The sequence below is a fragment of the Leopardus geoffroyi genome, chromosome B1, assembly GCF_018350155.1.
Source record: "Leopardus geoffroyi isolate Oge1 chromosome B1, O.geoffroyi_Oge1_pat1.0, whole genome shotgun sequence".
NCBI lineage: Eukaryota > Metazoa > Chordata > Mammalia > Carnivora > Felidae > Leopardus > Leopardus geoffroyi.
Window position 1 is genome coordinate 169094356 of NC_059327.1, and position 20423 is coordinate 169114778.

Here is a 20423-nt window from a genome sequence, read left to right on the forward strand (position 1 = left end):
GTACCCCCTGTATACAATGCTAAGTTAAGGAAGCCTACTTCTGTCTCAGTTTCCTCAGTATATATACACATAATAGAGTACTATGTTCACATCTTAGCATTTTTTATGTGCACGTGTATACATTTATGTATACATGAACATACACATGTGTGTCCGTGTGTATAGATAGACAGATAGATAAAATATACTGTATATATACACCCATCACTGAAATATGAGATTCAAAGTACAGGGGACTTTGCAGGTCTAGTATAGGTGTCTCTCATACTTTTGATGGATGAATTAAAAACTAAATGAATGGATTCTTGGCCAAAAATTATTTGGCATAGGAATGCAGTTGGATTTTAAAGTAGTCTTAAAATAGTATCATTAAATTATGTTTTGAGATATTTAAGTTGAATTAGAGGAAGCTGGCTTTTCAGAGGTAATCAGTGAGAAATCAAGCATTGCAGATGAACCTGGGGGAATCTCTGACACTTATGCAGAATGGCAGCTGACAGAGCGTATCGTGTTAGCTCACTCACATAACAGAGTTTAAAATGTTTCTTTGTCTTGCCATATTTCTAACCCTGAGGTGTGTTCTATGATGCTTTTGGGGGGAAGTAAGGACAAAAAGCAGAGGTTAAAGAAGTTCTATAGAGAAGACTGTATTGAAGGTGCCGGGGTAACTCATGAATACAATTCCTATCTTTGAAAATTCTGTAAATCTGTTTTTCAATGGAATATTTTCATAACTGGATCATTTTATAAATGCATTAAGGATCTTACAAGATGAATAAACTCCTTTTGTGAATTCCCTTGTAAAGTGAATAATCAATTCTTAATTTACTACATATGTATTGAGTTTTCTTAAGAGAAGAAAATCATGTGTATTCAAATGCCTTCTGTGGGCAAATTTTCCACCTATCTAGAAAATAACAACATACACCAAAATTAAAATATTGGGCAAGAGCCAATCTCACCCTATCTGGCAATGAGGAAACAACTCTGCTTGCATTAAAAAAGAAATACTTATCAAAGCATGTTAAATGGTGTGGTTATATGCATAAACCACATAAAATGTAGAACAACAACAGAAATACAGTAATGTACAGAACAACTTTCCTCTAAAGAAATTAAAGTGCTCTCTAGTGCATTATCTCATTTAACCTGAGCTTCTACCCTGCTTGGCAAGCAACTGAATTTACTGCCTACAAAATATTATGAATTCCCAGTTCTCTCTACACATCCTGAAATAGACTAGCTTAAATTAGACAAGAACTTTATAAGCTTGTTTAAAAGCTGAATCTAGGCTATGGATATTGTTATCACCACAAGGCTGAAAATCACTTCTTTTAAGACACGAACTCCTGCAATCTATATCTAACCTAGAAAAGATTACAAATAGTTGCAGGAAAACCATGAATTTCTCGATTAAGGCAAAACCACCTTTAACCAGGCCACAAGCCAGAAGTAAAAGCCACTGGTGATTTCACACATTATACTATTAGTGGAAGTTTAAGAAAAAAATGGCTCCTTAGTCACTAATCTCTTAGTCTAAGACATTAGTCTTGTTTTCCCTGAGTTTCATTTCCTCTTACCTGGTCTACCGATGTCTACTTTTACTTCCATAGTGTCCATCCAGTAGCCAGTCATCCATTTATCTATTTATTTATTTATTTATATTTATTTTTTATTTTTTAAATATGAAATTTATTGTCAAATTGGTTTCCATACAACACCCAGTGCTCATCCCAAAAGGTGCCCTCCTCAATACCCCTCACCCACTCTCCCCTCCCTCCCACCCCCCATCAACCCTCAGTTTGTTCTCAGTTTTTAACAGTCTCTTATGTTTTGGCTCCCTCCCTCTCTAACCTCTTTGTTTTTTCCTCCCCTCCCCCATGGACTTCTGTTAAGTTTCTTTGTATGGAACCACAAAAGACCCCGAAGAGCCAAAGTAATTTTGAAGAAGAAGACCAAAGCAGGAGGCATCACAATCCCAGACTTTAGCCTCTACTACAAAGCTGTCATCATCAAGATAGTACGGCATTGGCACAAAAACAGATACATAGACCAATGGAATAGAATAGAAACCCCAGAATTAGACCCACAAAAGTATGGCCAACTAATCTTTGACAAAGCAGGAAAGAATATCCAGTGGAAAAAGACAGTCTCTTTAACAAATGGTGGTGGGAGGACTGGACAGCAACATGCAGAAAGATGAAACTAGACCACTTTCTTACACCATTCACAAAAATAAACTCAAAATGGATAAAGGATCTGAATGTGCAACAGGAAACCATCAAAACCCTAGGGGAGAAAGCAGGAAAAAACCTCTCTGACCTCAGCAGCAGCAATTTCTTACTTGACACATCCCCAAAGGCAAGGAAATTAAAAGCAAAAATGAATTATCGGACCTCATGAAGATAAAAAGCTTCTGCACTGCAAAGGAAACAATCAACAAAACTAAAAGGCAACCAATGGAGTGGGAAAAGATATTTGCAAATGACATATCGGACAAAGGGCTAGTAGCCAGTCATCCTTTTAAAATGAAGGTTACACAGGGCGCCTGGGTGGTTCAATCGGTTGAGCATCCAACTGTTGATTTCGGCTCAGGTCACGATCTCACAGTTTGTGAGATCGAGACAGTGTCAGTCTCTGTGTTGACAGTGTGGAGCCTGCTTGGGATTCTCTCTCTCCCTCTTTCTCTCCTCTTCCTCCACATGGTCTCTCTCAAAATAAATAAATAAACATTAAAAAAAAATAAAATAAAGTGAAAGTTACAGGATGTTTATTTGGAATTTGTTATTGGCACTAAGTAAGACATAATAAATATGATTTGGTGAAGTTACAAACGAGACCTCTCTTTCTTTGTGATCTTATCATAGTCATCTCTTTTCTTTTTTCAGATATGCTCATTGTAATCTGATGCAAGACTTTTGAATTTAATCTTCCCTCTGACTGGATCTCTCTTTGCCTGAAATTTACAGAGCTCTTCCTCACCCTTACTTCGTTTAGATCTTTGCTCTGAAACCACCTCCTCACAAAACCTTTCCTGAACACCATATTTAAACAAGAACCCACCCCTTCTCTACAAAACCAGCCACTAGGACTCATACTTCCTTCACTTTTCCTTCATAGCATTGAGCACTGCTATGATTAGAACAAATGCTCAGTATACAGTAAGGGCTCAATGTATATTTGATGTACGAATACACGAACACATCCAAATAAAATCTCTGTCATTGATCACATGGAATTATTTCACCTAGTAAATAATGGAGGTATTACTAATTAGACATTACTGTTATGAATTTGTTCAGACATTCAGGCTTATCAATATAAGATTTTTAATTTTTTTTTAACATTTATTTCTTTTTGAGACAGAGAGAGAGCATGAACAGGGGAGGGTCAGAGAAAGAGGGAGACACAGAATGTGAAACAGGCTCCAGGCTCTGAGCTGTCAGCACAGAGCCCGACGTGGGGCTCAAACCCACGGACCTGAGCTGAAGTCGGTCGCTTAACTGACTGAGCCACGCAGGCGCCCCAATATAGGATTTTTAGAAGCAAACAGAATATGTTATAAATAGTGATATGACAAAAGAAAAAATTATTATGCACTCTAAGATATTTTACACTTTCACTGAAAATGGTATTACTCCAGAATTCAACCCCAAAAGAAAAGGTCGATTCTCTCTCAATAATATTCCCCTGAGCCAGTGGAATTTAATTGGGGGGATAATAAAATACCTTGAATTGCTAATTTAAAATATGTAAATTCTTTTTTCCCAAAGTGTGTTTCAGCCAATGCTTAAAAATATGATGCATTCAAATTCAGTGAACATGACCGTAAGATTAAGAACAGGAGCCATAGACTCAGAATATTTAATGTTACAAAGAGTCTTTGGTCCAAACACTTGACTTTAAATCTGAATAGAGAGTTAGCACGGCTTGTGGAAGGTTGAACAACTGTTAAGTAATAGGTTAATGTTTCAATAGAGCATGAAAAACCAGCGCGTTTTGAATAACATCTTTGTTGAAAAGATTTTTCAAATCCAAAATTTCTGACATAACCCTTTGTTACAAGTCCTGAAATTAGTTGAAAGTCCAGTATATTAAAATGTAAATTCCGCAGGAAAGGAAGTTCCACCATGTCCTCCATTATACCACTTGTTTTTCCAAAGTATTCCGTAAATAGCTTTTCATCAATCTTTGACAATCTATATACATGACATCCAGCCCCTTTAAATGTTAACAATTAAGTATATCATCATATATGCCAAATAAGTATTCTCCCAAAATATTATATCTATTCTATAACACTTAATGAAAGTCGTTTGACAAAAACATGATGCAACATTATTTTCCTCAGCTTAATTTATTGGAGCAAATTTATAGCATGTCTTCTCATCTAAAAAATATTGATTTATATGATGATTTTTTAAATTTTTCAGATATTGTATTTTCATTTCTAGAATACCTTATTTATTTAGTTAGTCAGTTAGTTATATTTTTGATTTGCATCCATTATCCTTCACTAAGCCAAAGAAAGAAGACTTTTCCTGTCTGTTTTTTGTTGTTGTTAACACATTTAGGAAAGACTTCACATGCTGAATGTCCCCAACTTCTGATGATTCAACTTAAAAGAGTTTTTGACTTTATAATAGTGCAAAAGTGATGCACACCCAATAAAAACCATACTCTGAGGGCGCCTGAGTGGCTCAGTCGTTTAAGCCACCGACTTCAGCTCAGGTCATGATCTCGCGGTTTGTGGCTTTGAGCCCTGCATTGGGCTCTGTGCTGACAGCTCAGAGCCTGGAGCCTGCTTCGGTTTCTGTGTCTCCCCCTCTCTCTGCCCCTCCCCTGCTCAGGCTCTGTGTCTCTCTGTCTCTCAATAATAAATAAACGTTAAAAAATTAAAAAAGAAAAAACAGAAAAAAAACACCATACTTTGAATTTTGAATTTCCATCTTTTCCTAGGACATCGATGGACAAACTGGGCAGCAGCAATGAGTGACAGGTCCCAGTCAGCCAATGATCATGAGGGTAAACAACAGATACCCATGTAACCTGTTTTTTTTTCCACCTTCCTTACAGTATTCAATCAATTCCTTAAGATATTCAACACTATATCATAATTCTTTTTTTTAAGTTAAGCCCCAGTGTGGGGCTTGAACTCACAACCCTGAGATCAAGACCTAAGCTGAGTTCAAGAGTTGGACACTTAACTGACCGAGCTGTCCAAGTGCCCCTCAACACTGTATTATAAAATAGATTTTGTGCCAGATGATTTTGCCCAACTGTAGGCTAATGTAAGTATTCTGAGCACATTTAAGGCGAGGCTAAGCTATGATGTTTGATCATTAGGTTATGGGAGGCAACCCTATCATAAGCTAAGGAAGAGCTGTATGTCTGTCTCTTAGCTAGAAAGGTTGGTGCATACCTTAGTATGCCTGAGAAGACACACTGAGGGCTAACTGCTTCTGGAAAACCCCAAAGAAATAAGTTAGCTAAATAAATAAAATTTAAAATTTTTGTTAATGGCACAATCAATATGCAAGTAAGTTTACTTGAACAAAATCTGTATTTTGAAGTCGTTTTTTTAAATTTTAGTCTTAGTGAATGTCAAGTTTTCTGACTAGATTTTAAATTTTTTTTTTCAACGTTTATTTATTTTTGGGACAGAGAGAGACAGAGCATGAACGGGGGAGGGGCAGAGAGAGAGGGAGACACAGAATCGGAAACAGGCTCCAGGCTCTGAGCCATCAGCCCAGAGCCTGACGCGGGGCTCGAACTCACGGACCGCGAGATCGTGACCTGGCTGAAGTCGGACGCTTAACCGACTGCGCCACCCAGGCGCCCCATGACTAGATTTTAAAAATCTCATGAGTAACCTCTTAAATGGTTATACATCTATGTGTATATTTGACAAATATTATTATTTCATTTACCTTACAATGCTAGTGCCATTATTATTCAAAAATACTAGGCTCAGTGCTTGCCGACTTCAAAATCAAACTAGTTTCCAGACAGTTTTTAGAAATACATTAAGCAAATTATTTTTAAATAATGACGAATATAAATTATTTACTTCACATGACTCAGGTGTTCCGTGTTTCTGACAGGGAAACATCATGTTATCTTTAACCTGGCTCTGCCAGAAAGAAAACCTCCTGTTAGATTCATATCTTGGTATCGACAGGTCTGTGCTAACCCTCATTCTTCCGATAAAAGGTCCTACTCTCCTGGTCCCACAAATGGTAAACGTCCCGAAATAGGCCCATTATAATGTGCAATATGAGTTAGGGACTGATCCACGTAACGCTCAAAGCCCATAAAGGGCTGATCAACTTCCCTTTTCATCTGATTGATAGGCTAGAAGTATTTGAGGAAAGAGCAATGTGTTGTGTCAGTCACTGCTGTGAGACTGCCCATTTATGTTAGTAGGAAATAAAGCCAACAGAGAGAGAAGCAGAAACACAGGCATCGTGATAACATTTAATTTATTTTTTCTTAGTCTTCCCAGAGACCAGCTACACATCTACACTGATCAAGGTGTATAAATATAAGCAATTAACTATCCCATTTGATTATACCACAATAAAGAATTTAAACTCTGCTGGGGCGCCTGGGTGGCGCAGTCGGTTAAGCGTCCGACTTCAGCCAGGTCACGATCTCGCGGTCCGTGAGTTCGAGCCCCGCGTCGGGCTCTGGGCTGATGGCTCGGAGCCTGGAGCCTGTTTCCGATTCTGTGTCTCCCTCTCTCTCTGCCCCTCCCCCGTTCATGCTCTGTCTCTCTCTGTCCCAAAAATAAAATAAACGTTGAAAAAAAAAAAAAAAAAAAAAGAATTTAAACTCTGCATAACACAAGAACGAAGTCCGACAACATCTTCTATTGCGATTCTCCAGCCCTCTCTTAAAACTGCTCCCAATTCCTGGTTCCTCCTCTCAGCTTCTCCCTCCTAGTGAACAGAATGACAATTTCAAATCCTTGTTGATTTTAGATGAGGTCTTTTTCAGTGATGATTTATAACCATTCACCTACCCCTCACCTTCAGTGACAAATTCCTTTATCCAATTACCATTAAAATGGAGAGGTACAAGACACATATAAAGGCAGATTAACAGAATTTTGCGTAGTTACAAAAAAGCCACCGTTTTTTTCTTATATTCTTTAAAAAAAAAAAGGGCTGCAGGGTAAAATTTTTGGATATGTGCCAATGCTAGACTTTAGTCATTAATAGATGCAATAAGACACTCTCAGGTTGTTCATTTCTTTTTGTTTCTACCCAAAACTTGTCAACAATTTGGATCGTTTAATGAAACAACATTCCATGAGCTTGTATAAATAAATACCACTTTGATGTCTCTTTTCTGAAAGGAAATGTCAAAAACTATCGCCCTAAATTTTATTAACTGAAAAAAAAAGACACAAATGAGCAATAACAAAAAGGTGTCTTGAAAAAAGAGAAGAGAAAGAAAGCACTTTTACGTATGGTATTTTAAGAGGATGATCTACGACTACCTTTTACGTAAATTGGATTTTATAAATTATTTTTATTTTCATACGTATCTTAATTTTTGCCTATTCATAAAATAAAGATAAAGACAATGCTCTTAATAACATCCTTGGATGGTTGGTGCCTTTCAAATTTATCAAACTATTCCAAACAGCCTACTTATCTCTCTCTTACGTTTCAAGATTAAAGCAATTAGGCTCTCTCCACGGTATCCTTGCAACCTACCGGGATATTAGGATTGGTTAAAACTAGTTTGTTATGCATCAAACTATAGACACTTTCATGATAATTAATGAATTTTGAATGACTTAAAAGAAGTCCATTCTTATCCTTGCAATGACTATCATTTGCTTTGTTGTATCTTTTTTTTCCTGTGTGGGTAAAAAGAACATGAAGTAATGAGCAGTGTCCTTGGAATTAAGCAGACTGTAATCTGCTTTTTTTTTTTTTTTTTTTTTTTTCCCCAGCCTCAGTCCACAGAGAGGAACTCTTTCTGGGACCTAATGGTTGTGCTGCATATAAATTATTGAGAAGCTTTACTTCCTTAAAAAAATTTTTTTTTGGTTTCATCAAAATATGAATGCTTCCAGAACACTGTCATGCATATAAATGCCATCCATTACGGGTGACTTTTACTTAAGGGAAAAGAAGTTTGAGAATCAGCCAAACTGTCACCTTTATTTACTCAATAAATCTTCACTGGATTCCTGAAATGTGAAAGTCACTAAAAATCTGTTAACTCTCTTTTTCATTTCTTCTAATTAGTAGAAAAATATTAATCCTAAATGATACATTTTTCAGTATCAGAGCGGAAATTATTGCTGAGTTCATTTCCTGGTACTTAGACCTACTTTATTACTAGACAAACATTTTTAAAAGACTGCCAGATCTCATCTTCAAAGATCTGTCTCCATGGGCTTGCATGAAGGAAGAAAAACTGATCCTACAAAAGTAATAATTTAATGCCATTTTGAAAGGTATCACATGATTTGTGGGTATGCCATCAATTTGAGGCTATTAGATTAAACTACATTTATTTTAGCTTCATTTATTTAGGCTCCTAAAGCCAGTCAGTTATAACATTCAGTCTGATTAATGTTAAGCACTCAAATGCCCAATGGCAAAGAAAAGTGACTATTGGGGTGCCTGGGTGGCGCAGTCGGTTAAGCTTCCGACTTCAGCCAGGTCACGATCTCGCGGTCCGTGAGTTCGAGCCCCGCGTCAGGCTCTGGGCTGATGGCTCAGAGCCTGGAGCCTGTTTCCGATTCTGTGTCTCCCTCTCTCTCTGCCCCTCCCCCGTTCATGCTCTGTCTCTCTCTGTCCCAAAAAAAATAAATAAACGTTGAAAAAAAATTTTTTTTTAATTTAAAAAAAATTAAAAAAAAATTAAAAAAAAAGAAAAGTGACTGGGAGCTTCTGTTAGTGATTTTTAAAGCACAGACACTCAGAAATAATCATATCCTTAATTTCAAAATCTATGCTTTTAGTTACTTAGTATACATAAGTATGCATATATATGCATATAGATGTATGTATTCTTATATACATACTCTTTAAGAGCAAATTTGCATGTTCTTTTTTTGAATTATTTTATTAATGTTTTTATTTATTTTTGAAGGAGAGAGAGAGAGAGAGAGCATGAGCAGGGGAGGAACAGAGAGAGAGGGAAGCACAGAATTCAAAGCGGGCTCCACAGGCTCTAAGCTGTCAGCCCAGACCCCGATGCGGGGCTCGAACCCACGAACTGTGACATCATGACCTGAGCTGAAGTCAGACGCTTAACTGACTGAGCCACCCAGGCTCCCCTGCATGTTCTTTTTTCTCTTTATGTTAATACATTTCAAAAGCAACCTTGAGAAGACTCTGTTTAAAAAAAAATCTTTTTTTATTTTTTTATTTTTTTTTTTCAACGTTTATTTATTTTTGGGACAGAGAGAGACAGAGCATGAACGGGGGAGGGGCAGAGAGAGAGGGAGACAGAATCGGAAGCAGGCTCCAGCCTCCGAGCCATCAGCCCAGAGCCCAGGGCTCGAACTCATGGATCGTAAGATAGTGACCTGGCTGAAGTCAGACGCTTAACCGACTGCGCCACCCAGGCGCCCCTAAAAAAAAATCTTTAGGTTAAAATGGTTATCCATTTGTTATCTAATAGGCAAGATCTTTTTAAAATGACACCTCTGATTTTACTTGGTAAAACTTCTCACCTGGGGAAATGGGACAATCTCAAATATCTTCTTTAAATGAGTCTCCAATATTTTAATGAAAATCCATCCTAATTCTTTTTTTTTTTTTTTTAAGTAGGTTCTATGCCCAGCGTGTAGACCAACACAGGGCTTACACTCGCAACCCTGAGATCAAGACCTGAGCCGAGATCAAGAGGCAGAAGCTTAACTGACTGAGTCACCCAGGCACCCCATCTTAATTCTTAAAGAGGCCTTCTCAACTACCAATAAATTGAAACATAGATGTCCTACGAATTAGAAAAAAATTAAAAACAAATTCTCTGGTATCTGATAACTCCAAAAATATATACAATCCCAGAAAATAAGATACACAAAGAATAAGAATCATTACAGAGTATCAGACCAGATTACTACTTACACTAGTTATTACTAATTTCACTATTCTATTAAAAGAAAAACAAACAAAAAACTCTTTACTTCCCCAAACTTTTCTTTTCATGGTAGAATTTGTTTTCCTTGGAGAAATATACCAGATGATAAACAAGGGAAGCAGGGAGAGGAATATATACTTACGCTACTAAAGATATAAAAAGCTATTTCACTTAATAATGCCTATGCAACCCATATACTGAAGTTCTGCCTGTTTTGTTTTAAGACTTCTTTGGTCCTGGGGTGCCTGAGTGGCTCAGTCGGTTAAGCATCTGACTTCAGCTCAGGTCATGATCTCACAGTTCGTGAGTTCAAGCCCCACATCGGGCTTTGTGCTGACAGCTCAGAGCTTGGAAACTGCTTTGGATTTTGTGTCTCCCTTTCTCTACCCACCCCCCTGCTCGCTCTCTCTGTTTCTCTCTCTCAACAATAAAGCATTAAAAAATAATAATAATAAAGATTTCTTTGGCCCCAACAAATTATTTAATGGTTCTTTCGTGTGGAACTCTACCCATAGGAAGAGAAGCAGTCTTTAAAGTCTCAGATTACTAAGGATAGCCCTCACCCCTACACACTCTAGACCTACCTCAACACATCCCAAAGCAAGATTCGTTCCCTAATGTTTTAGCTTGAGGCCTGGACTTGTCTCAGACCCAACAGCTGCTCTTAGTAATACTGCTCACCCTAATTTTTCCCATATTGTTTTCTGCCTCCAAAGGCCTGGCATGAACATGACAGAAAATATTGAAGACCTCATATATGAAGGTAGGACTTCACCCTTGCAGTGAAGGGAAAGAATAACCCAAAACATATCCACGAGGTTCAAAGGGATTAGAGGAATCGGTATTCAGCCCCACTGCCAATATGCCCACATGTAGTTGGATCAGGCTGTCTAGTTCAAAACCAGAATGGTTGCCTAAACTCCAAATTCACGTGGGCTACGAGCAAACAGAAGAGTATCACACAGGGCAGAAAGGCACTGGCTCTCTTACCTTCCAGCTGCAAAAATCCAAAAAGAGGGAGAAAAAGTAACAAACATATCCCAGGTCTCCTTACCACACAACTTCAGGAAGCACAAAAGAGGGCCCAGGACATGGCATCTTAACATTAGGATGAAGGATCTTCACCCCATGTGGCCTCTTTAAACTTAGTATGACTCACTAAGTGTCAGGGCTCCAACAGATCCAGGTTGCCTTGGATCAAGTTTTTTTTATTTTTTTTTATTTTTTATTTATTATTTTTGGGACAGAGAGAGACAGAGCATGAACGGGGGAGGGGCAGAGAGAGGGGGAAACACAGAATCGGGAACAGGCTCCAGGCTCTGAGCCATCAGCCCAGAGCCCGACGCGGGGCTCGAACTCACGGACCGCGAGATCGTGACCTGGCTGAAGTCGGACGCTTAACCGACTGCGCCACCCAGGCGCCCCCCTTGGATCAAGTTTTATAAGACAATTTTGAAACCAAAATATACTCTCTTCCAAATAAATTTTAACTGAAAACAAAAGAAAAGTCTTATTCATAGACTATTTAAAGAATACGGGTAAAGGGCGCCTGGGTGGCTCTGTCGGTTAAGCATCCAACTTCGGTTCAGGTCATGATCTCGTACTCCGTGAGTTCAAGCCCCGTGTGGGGCTCTGTGCTGACAGCTCGGAGCCTGGAGCCTGCTTCAGTTTAAATAAACATTAAAAAATATTAAAAAAAAAAAAAAAAGAAGAAGAAGGGTAAGTTGGGGCACCTGGTGGTGCAGCCGATGAAGCATCCTACTCTTTTTTTTTTTTTTTCCCAACGTTTATTTATTTTTGGGACAGAGAGAGACAGAGCATGAACGGGGGAGGGGCAGAGAGAGAGGGAGACACAGAATCAGAAGCAGGCTCCAGGCTCTGAGCCATCAGCCCAGAGCCCGACGCGGGGCTCGAACTCACGGACCGCGAGATCGTGACCTGGCTGAAGTCGGACGCTCAACCGACTGCGCCACCCAGGCGCCCTTAAGCATCCTACTCTTGATTTCAGCTCAGGTCATGATCTCCCGCTTCTGGGGTGGAGCGCCACCTGGAGCATTACGCTGGATGTGGATTCTGCTTAAGATTCTCTCTCCCTCTCTCCCTCCGTCCTTCCCCCCACTCCCATGCGGGTGTGCTTGTTCTCAAATTAATGAATTAATTAAAGAATAAGGGTTAAGTGGGGCACCTGAGTGGCTCACTTGGTTGAGCATCTGACTTTGGATCAGGTCATGATCTTGTGGTTCATGAGTTCGAGCTGCACATCGGGCTGGCTGCTGTCAGCCTGTCAGTGCAGAGCCTGTTTCTGATCCTTTGTCCCGCTCGCTCTGCCCCTGCCCTGCTTGAGCTATGCCCAAAATAAATTTAAAAAATGGTTTTAAGAGAATAAGGATAAGTAACAAGAACTTTACATTTTTCAAGGTTCAGGTGATGTGACCAACTTACAGGAAAATGAAATGATTGGACTACTTCATATTAAACAAAAAAGAATGAAGTAAATGTACTGTTTAGGAGGTATTTAAACGCTGCAGAGATCATCTTAATAAATAATGATTGTTGTCATCATTATAAAGTGGTCATAATGATTTTTACATAGTAATAATGAATCTACAAGAAAGAATTCAGAAAAGAACTCAAGAAGGAATTTATAAAAAAAGACAGAAATAAGAAAAAAGAAAAATGTAGAAAAGATAAAACATATTAGGGGCACCTGGGTGGCTCAGTCGGTAAAGCCTCCTACTTCAGCTCAGGTCATGATCTCATGGTTCATGAGTTCAAGCCCCACATCAGGTTTGCTGCAGTCAGCACGGAGCCCATTTTGGATCCTCTGTCTCCCCTCTTTCTCTGACCCTCCCGCCACTGGCACACTGTCTCCCCATAATAAATAAACATTTAAAAAACATATCAAAGGTGTTTTTCTCTGAAAACCCCAAGAAAATAAATAAAGTTCAGGAAAAAACAATCAAGAAAAGATGCAAGAAAGCCAAAGAATTAGAATAAACAATTCAATGTAACCATAGATATAAGAGTGAGTAAAGATGGTAAGAGATTGTAAAGCACAGTTCTTTATCATATATCAGAACAGAAAATTAATGAAACACAGATACAGAGATTTCTATTGAAATGCATCATTGGACGTGTTTACTGTGAGTTTTGCAGCACTCCATAGAGAAAACCAAGATCTATTCGCAGGCCTCTCTGCTGCAGCGGTTCACGTAAAGGAAAATAAAATTGAGTTCCGCGGTGTGGGGAGCAGGAAGTGGTCCAACCTCCAGTCCCTGCTTCATCCCGACGTGTGGCTCAGTTATTCAGCTTTTCTTCCTTTCGTGTTCTGTCCTGCATTGTCAGAAGATGACCTTCAAACCCTGGGAAGGAGTCATAATATCGAAAAAAATGCAGTGTTATTTTGTTAAAAACATTAGAAAATACTCTGATTCTTCAACGTGATCAATTTGTTACTCGTTTGGCATACATCTGTTTAAAAAAGAAAATTGTTACAGATGAGGATTCTGCTACATGAAGAGTTAGGCATAATGTACATTTCCCTAAAACACAGTAAACACAGTTTCCTGATCTGCTTATGGAAGGATGTCACCCACAGCATCCAGTAAAAGAGAGTAGGATTGATAGGGATTGAATACATTTACCAGTGTCACAAGGTGAATTCATGGTTGAGCCAGACATCAGATTAGGTCTTCTGACTCTTCCTCGTGTAATGATGCCTAAATGAAATCAGAAATTTAAAAAAAAAAAAAAAATGGAATATTCCCTAGAGTGGATCCTTATGAAAATCCTTTTGTAGGAACAGAGTAGCCTGTAATGAACAGTTACACATTTTAGGTAAATCAAAATGAGAAGCAGTGTATTTATGTATCAGTCATTCATTTAACAAAACAGCAGTGAATTTATTTATGAACGTGTTTTCCCTTTTTCGTGGCTAACTTGAAATCATTTTATACACTTCCAACTGATCCTAATACATCTGTGTCTTCAGTTCCCACTACCAGACACAAAGGCATGAAATTCTGCCTCTTTGTATCACTATTTTCTACCTAGAAAACACACAAACACACAGACACACACACTCTCTGTCACACACACGCTCACACACACGTCTTCAAGAAGAGTTGAGTAACTTTTCAAAATCCAGTCAGCTAAAGAGAAATGTGAAAGGAAGAGGAATCATATAACATTGAAAGAAAGGATAAGAAAAGAAGTGTGATAAGGAAAAGAAGGATCTAGTAATAGGCAGCATGTCAGGATAGACTAATTATTTTGATTGTTTTGTTATTTTGAGTTATGTGGCTCTGAGGTTAGATATCAGTTGGAGTTTGAACTCACGAACAGTAAAATCCCCTCCAGCCAATCTGAGCATAAAAGAACCTCCTGGTGAATCAAATAGTCAAGCTTGTACATCAAACAGCCAAAAACAAACCCCAGCCCACACCTCCAGGTTGACCCCGTAAGACGTCACTCCTCTGCTATGGGCACAGATAGTGCAGCTTTCAACACCGAGGTGTGGCACAGGATGCCAGAACCAATGCTTCTCCCTCCTGGGAAAGACAGAACTTCTTTGAGAAAAATACTACCACAGAGGTCTTGCATTTTCAGTTTGATAAAGTCTAAATCACATGACACAGAAGGACTGGGAAGGTGAGTTTCTGGCTTCTAACTTGAGGTATCCAACTTCTCATTATGGGAAATTCCACGGGCATTGGAAGTTTATTCTAAATATGGCCACGAATCATGAGAAATAGCCACATGGGCCACCTCAGATTTTCCTGCCATTTGATGTCTGGGCAAAAACAACAACCACCACAACAACCACCACCACCACAACAACATTGCTTCAATAAGGTTAGTCTGTTTGCTTTAAGCCTACTAAGACTGTAACAGGTGTTCAATCACACTGTGCAAAGCACATGGGAAGACTGACTTTTCACACCAGATGCGGTGTGTTGGGGACAACCATGAAACAAAGACGTGGAGACGGTGACTTTGTTGGATTTGGGACCGTCAGCCATATTGTTGGTGCGATATGGACAGAGTTGAAAGACGGGTCAGTTTTTGGCACACTGGAAAAGTAGCATGGTGTGTGTGTGTGTGTGTGTGTGTGTGCGTGCATGCGTGTGTGTGTGTGTGTGTGTGTGTGTGTGTTTATTCATGTGTATAAGGTTGTTGAGGAATGGAAACAAAGAACAGAAAAAGGGATTTGTTGAGACTAAGGATAGTGCTTGGTGATGTGAAGTAAATGTGCTCGGTAAAAGATGAGGTGATCCAGCCAGATTCAGAAGGGATGAGCTACTGAACAAAACGTGAGAGCAGTTATGGTAACAGATTGTTTCTCCGGGGTGCAACTCTTTCCATCTTAGATTTTGAAGATGAGTCAAAATTATACTGCCCTTTATATCAACTTCATATACTGTAATAAAAGTTTTGACTTTCCTTTGCAGCAAACAAGTCATGACAGACCACTTAGCTTCATAAGCACTTTAGCACTTTGCTGTGCCCCAGTGCTGGCTTTACTCCCAAGAATGGCTGCGGGGTCTCAGAAAGAGTCTAAAGACGGCAGAAAATGCCAACTGGTAAGGATGATTCCTATCTGCTGAGTCAAGTGGTAAGGGGGGGAGGCGTGGAAACTGAAGAATGAGAAGATTGCTGCTGAGGGAGGGCAGCAAATAAGAAATTGTTGTTTGAAAAAAAAGACTAGATAGAAACATTGAAGGAGATGATGAGGTCATGACACAATCAGCGGTGAGCAATTTAGACTTTAAATTGAGTGAAACTACCAGGTTAATAACTCCCGCACACTCTGGGTGTTTACAGTTCACTTTCAGAGGCTTCCAGGAAAATGGATTTCTTTTTCTCCCAGAGTTTGAATCAAAGTCCCTACTTCTGAAAAGGAAGACATCATCCTAAGATCAGACAGAAGTTAGTGACCAAAACCATTAAGTTCTATTAGAAATAGTTACTATAAAAAAAAATAGTTTAACCTTTAAGACAAAATGGGCATCTTTGGAAGTGAACAAAAAAATACCTTGTAAGAAAGAAGAGCCGGATTAGGGATTTGAGAGCCCCACATACAAAATGGGGAACAGGCTAAAATCAGTAGCAAGAAAAACCATCGTATGATAAAAGGTACTTCTGCACAAAATTCAGAACCATACCCCAGTTAAACATTACAGATACAGTGTTGATAATTAAAATAAAGTTGTTTTTAATGTTTATTTTTGAGAGAGAGAGAGAGACAGAACATGAGAGGGGGAGGGACAGAGACAGAGAAAGAGACACAGCATCTGAAACAGGTTCCAGGCTCTGAGCTGTCAGCACAGAGCTCCATGCGGGGCTCGAACTCACGAACCAGAGATCATGACCTGAGCCGAAGTTGGACGCTCAACCGTCTGAGCCACTCGGGCACCCCCCAAAATAAAATTATTTTAAGTTTACAAGAAATACTGGAGATATGGGGATACTAGACCAAAATTCCAAACTCCATTTATAAGCTTCCAAATTCAAAAATACTTTATACTCTGTGCTGACAGCTCAGAGCCTAGAGTCTGCTTTGGATTCTGTGTCTCCCTCTCTCTCTGCCCCTCCCCTGCTTGCTCTCTCTGTCTCTGTCTCTGTCTCTCTCTCTCTCTCAAAGATAAATAAGCATTAAAAAAATAAAAATCAGAAAAAAGAAAGAGAGATCACATTATAGTTATAACATCTTTGTCACTATTGTGTCCTTGTAGAACCATGTTACTAAAACATGAAGTAAGCAAGTCAGTTTTACCTGATCTACATGTAAATATTAATGATAAAAGCTTTAGAAGAGGTTCCAGGAAGAACTCTCCTTACATGGAAAATTTATACAATGATGAGTCTTGATATTTAACAATATAATTTGTTCTGAGCTTTAATTAGTTCCAAATGGTCCTAAGGAAATTATTTTAAATTTCTGTGAAAATGGGCTTAATTTCCTACTGCTGGATTTTTAGATTTTTAATTCAATAATAAAACATCTATTCTTTTGTACAGCAGTCATTTATGGGGCAGGATGAGGTAGTCTATGCCCTTCAACCCGTTTGTCCGTCTCTACAGTATGTGGAAGCCGAGGAGATAGCCATCATTCTACATTTGTGCGCGAACTATTCACTGGACACTTACTTTGTATTAGCTGCACTGCTATCTGCTGGGTAATAACACTTTAAAGCTATGCTGTGAAATGTGATCAGTGTTAACAAGAGAGCCACTAGCTCATCTTAGACAGTCTTTCATGGGAGGGAGAAAAAGTGTGAAAATCCAAGACAAACAGGATTGACAGAACAGAAAGGGGAAGTGGAAGCATGGCAAACCAGGCCCAGGGGAAAGGATAGCAACGGAAAACAGGGAGATCAAGAAAAATGAAACTCCCAAGTAATGATGAAAAGGAAAGTTAGCACAAGCTGAAAAAGCAGAATGCTTAAATGTGTGTGCGTGAACTCGTGCCCATGTAGGAAGAGAAAATACCTATGTTTGCCCTTTCTGCGGGATTCTCATTGACTAGAACATAGATGGGATGTTTTCTGGTAATACCATGAGCTTATGTACATTCACGGCAACTGATAACATAAAGAGGAACACAGAAAAAGGAATCGAAACGGGAAAAGTACAGAAAGGCAAATTTAAAATCCTTAGCACCTGAAAACTTCATGCTTCTTATCTGTCAGCACTACTCATGTCCTAAGCCAATCTGAGCTCTTCTTAAACGCCTAGGAATGTATTTCACTCGGGCAGGATCCAAGAACCTCAATCCTGAGGAATATCAGGGCAGAGCAAATATCCTCACCTCAGGTTTGAGAAGGCAACGCCAGGCCCTTCTGCAGTTGAGAGGACAGACAAACCCTTCTCCATGGAGCAGGCACGAGGCTCTCTTGGCTACACTCTTCTGGGGATTGTAAACGCCTGGATCGTGCTCTCTCTTCCCAGGGCACCTGCAAGATACAGGCTTGTCGGGCTCTTCGTCACCTGGCTGGGACCTGGGGCATTAGGATCAGATCATCTTCTCGTATAGTATTTTTCTCACACTTATTTAATAGCATGTAAATTTGGACAAATTTCTTAGCCTTTCTTTGCTTTACTTTGTGCCTACAAAAACAGGGTTAGTACCCAATCCTAGGGGATTTTAGACAAGTAGGTGGATAATACATGTAAAGTATTTGAAACTGTGTCTGGCACTCTCAACCATTCAATAAATGTTAGATATCTTCATCAGCATCATCAGCAGCATCAGCATCATCCTCATCCTCACGATGTTGTTTATGCATTATTGCTGCACCGACTTTTTCCCCCACAGACTTCTGTGTCTACTCTTTAGAGCTACTTTTAGAGTGGTAATTTCACCTTGTACCCTCGCAGGCCCTAACTGTATCCCCCGATGCATAAAGCGATCCGAATATGCTACCACTCTGTGCAGACAGAGTCTTAACTTATTGACTCTTTCTTTCATTCGTCTATTCAACAACACCTGGTAACCAGCATGTTGGATATTCAACACTAAGGTTAAAGTTGATCTGGGAAGGCAGAAAGAAGACAAATCCTGTTCCCGCTTTTGAAAATAGCTTCTAACTTCCTATAAACTCCTTTCAGCTTTATTTCCCAAAGACTATTTTGGCACACAAAATGATTACTTCATCCAAATCAGTTTTCTGTGTGCTATTACTTCTGAATCAATTATAAGAGGTTCCTATAATCCAATATAAATTTTAAAATGCAAACATTTTTAGTACTTAATAAGGTAATTACCTCTTATTGAACACCTACTATGTCCCAATTGATTTTTTTTCTTAACTATTCATGTAGGTTATTTGATTAAATCTGTACATTGTGAAGTACATACTGTTATATCCCTTTTACAGGTAAGGATGCTGAAGTTTTGGGGACTTAATTTGCCCAGGGCTGCACAAATGCTATGTAGCAAAGGTCTGATTGAAACCTGTCTGACTCCAAAGCCCACGTTTGCAATTCATGAAATGACTCTGCCTTGTCTTGCTCGATCTCAATACTATCCACAAATCAAATTCACTTTACATAGTCGTGCATCTCATGTTGTATCTATAAAGCCCTCATTGAGACTTTCTAATTTTCCCTCACGATAAATCTCTAAAGTGTAATAAATAAAATATCCCTTTACAAATAAATAAATAAACAAATAAATAAGCAAATTAATAAATTCAGTCCATGAGAATCAGAGGACATGGTGCCAAGGGGCAGAGCTGAGACACAAACTTCTGACCTTGAATCTCATCTGAGAAGACAAAAATCTGCTGATGTAGGCTTTAATGGTGGGAAAACATGGTCTACCAAAAATGATCTAGACTAGAAGAAGTTGAGCAAGGGTAGCTAAAAAAAAAAAAAAAAAACGACAGAAACAAAAAAGCAAGATTCCTAACAGAAGCAGAAGTAGAGGCTAAAATATTACATCAATCGGGGTGCCTGGGTGGCGCAGTCGGTTAAGCGTCCGACTTCAGCCAGGTCACGATCTCGCGGTCCGTGAGTTCGAGCCCCGCGTCAGGCTCTGGGCTGACGGCTCAGAGCCTGGAGCCTGTTTCCGATTCTGTGTCTCCCTCTCTCTCTGCCCCTCCCCCGTTCATGCTCTGTCTCTCTCTGTCCCCAGAATAAATAAACGTTGAAAAAAAAAAAATTTAAAATATTACATCAATCAAGTTTTAAGGTAGGAATAAACCAAAGAGACAAAAACATAAATCTGATCGCATTGCTTTCTGGTTTTATATCTGTCAAGAGTTCCAGTGACCCATATGGTAAAGGTCAGAAGCCTTAGGATGGTTTGCAAACCCTCGGACATTCGAACCATGACTGTATCTGCAGTCTCCTTTCTAGTCATTTCTGCTGCCCCACTAAGTGTTTTTCTACTCTTGGAGGGGCCATGTTCTCCTGTCTGTTAGCTTTTAAAACATGTTGCAAGTTTTAAATTCAAAGACAAAATGGGGGGATCTGACTTGGTCTAAGCAATCACCATCCAGTACTATGCAAAAGCTCTGCTCATAGGCAGTAGGCAAGTAGGTTGATAGTGGTCATTAATCCAGATGCCATTTTCTTCCACCACAACCCCAGGTGATCTGTGGTTACAAAACTACAGATAGGGCCCCTGGGTGGCTCAGTCGGTTAAGCGTGCAACTTCAGCTCAGGTCACGATCTCACGGTTCGTGAGTTCGAGCCCTGCATCAGACTCTGTGCTGACAGCTCAGAGCCTGGAGCCTGCTTTGGATTCTGTGTCTCCCTCTCTCTCTGCCCTCCTACCTTGCGCTCTGTGTGTCTCTCTCTCAAAT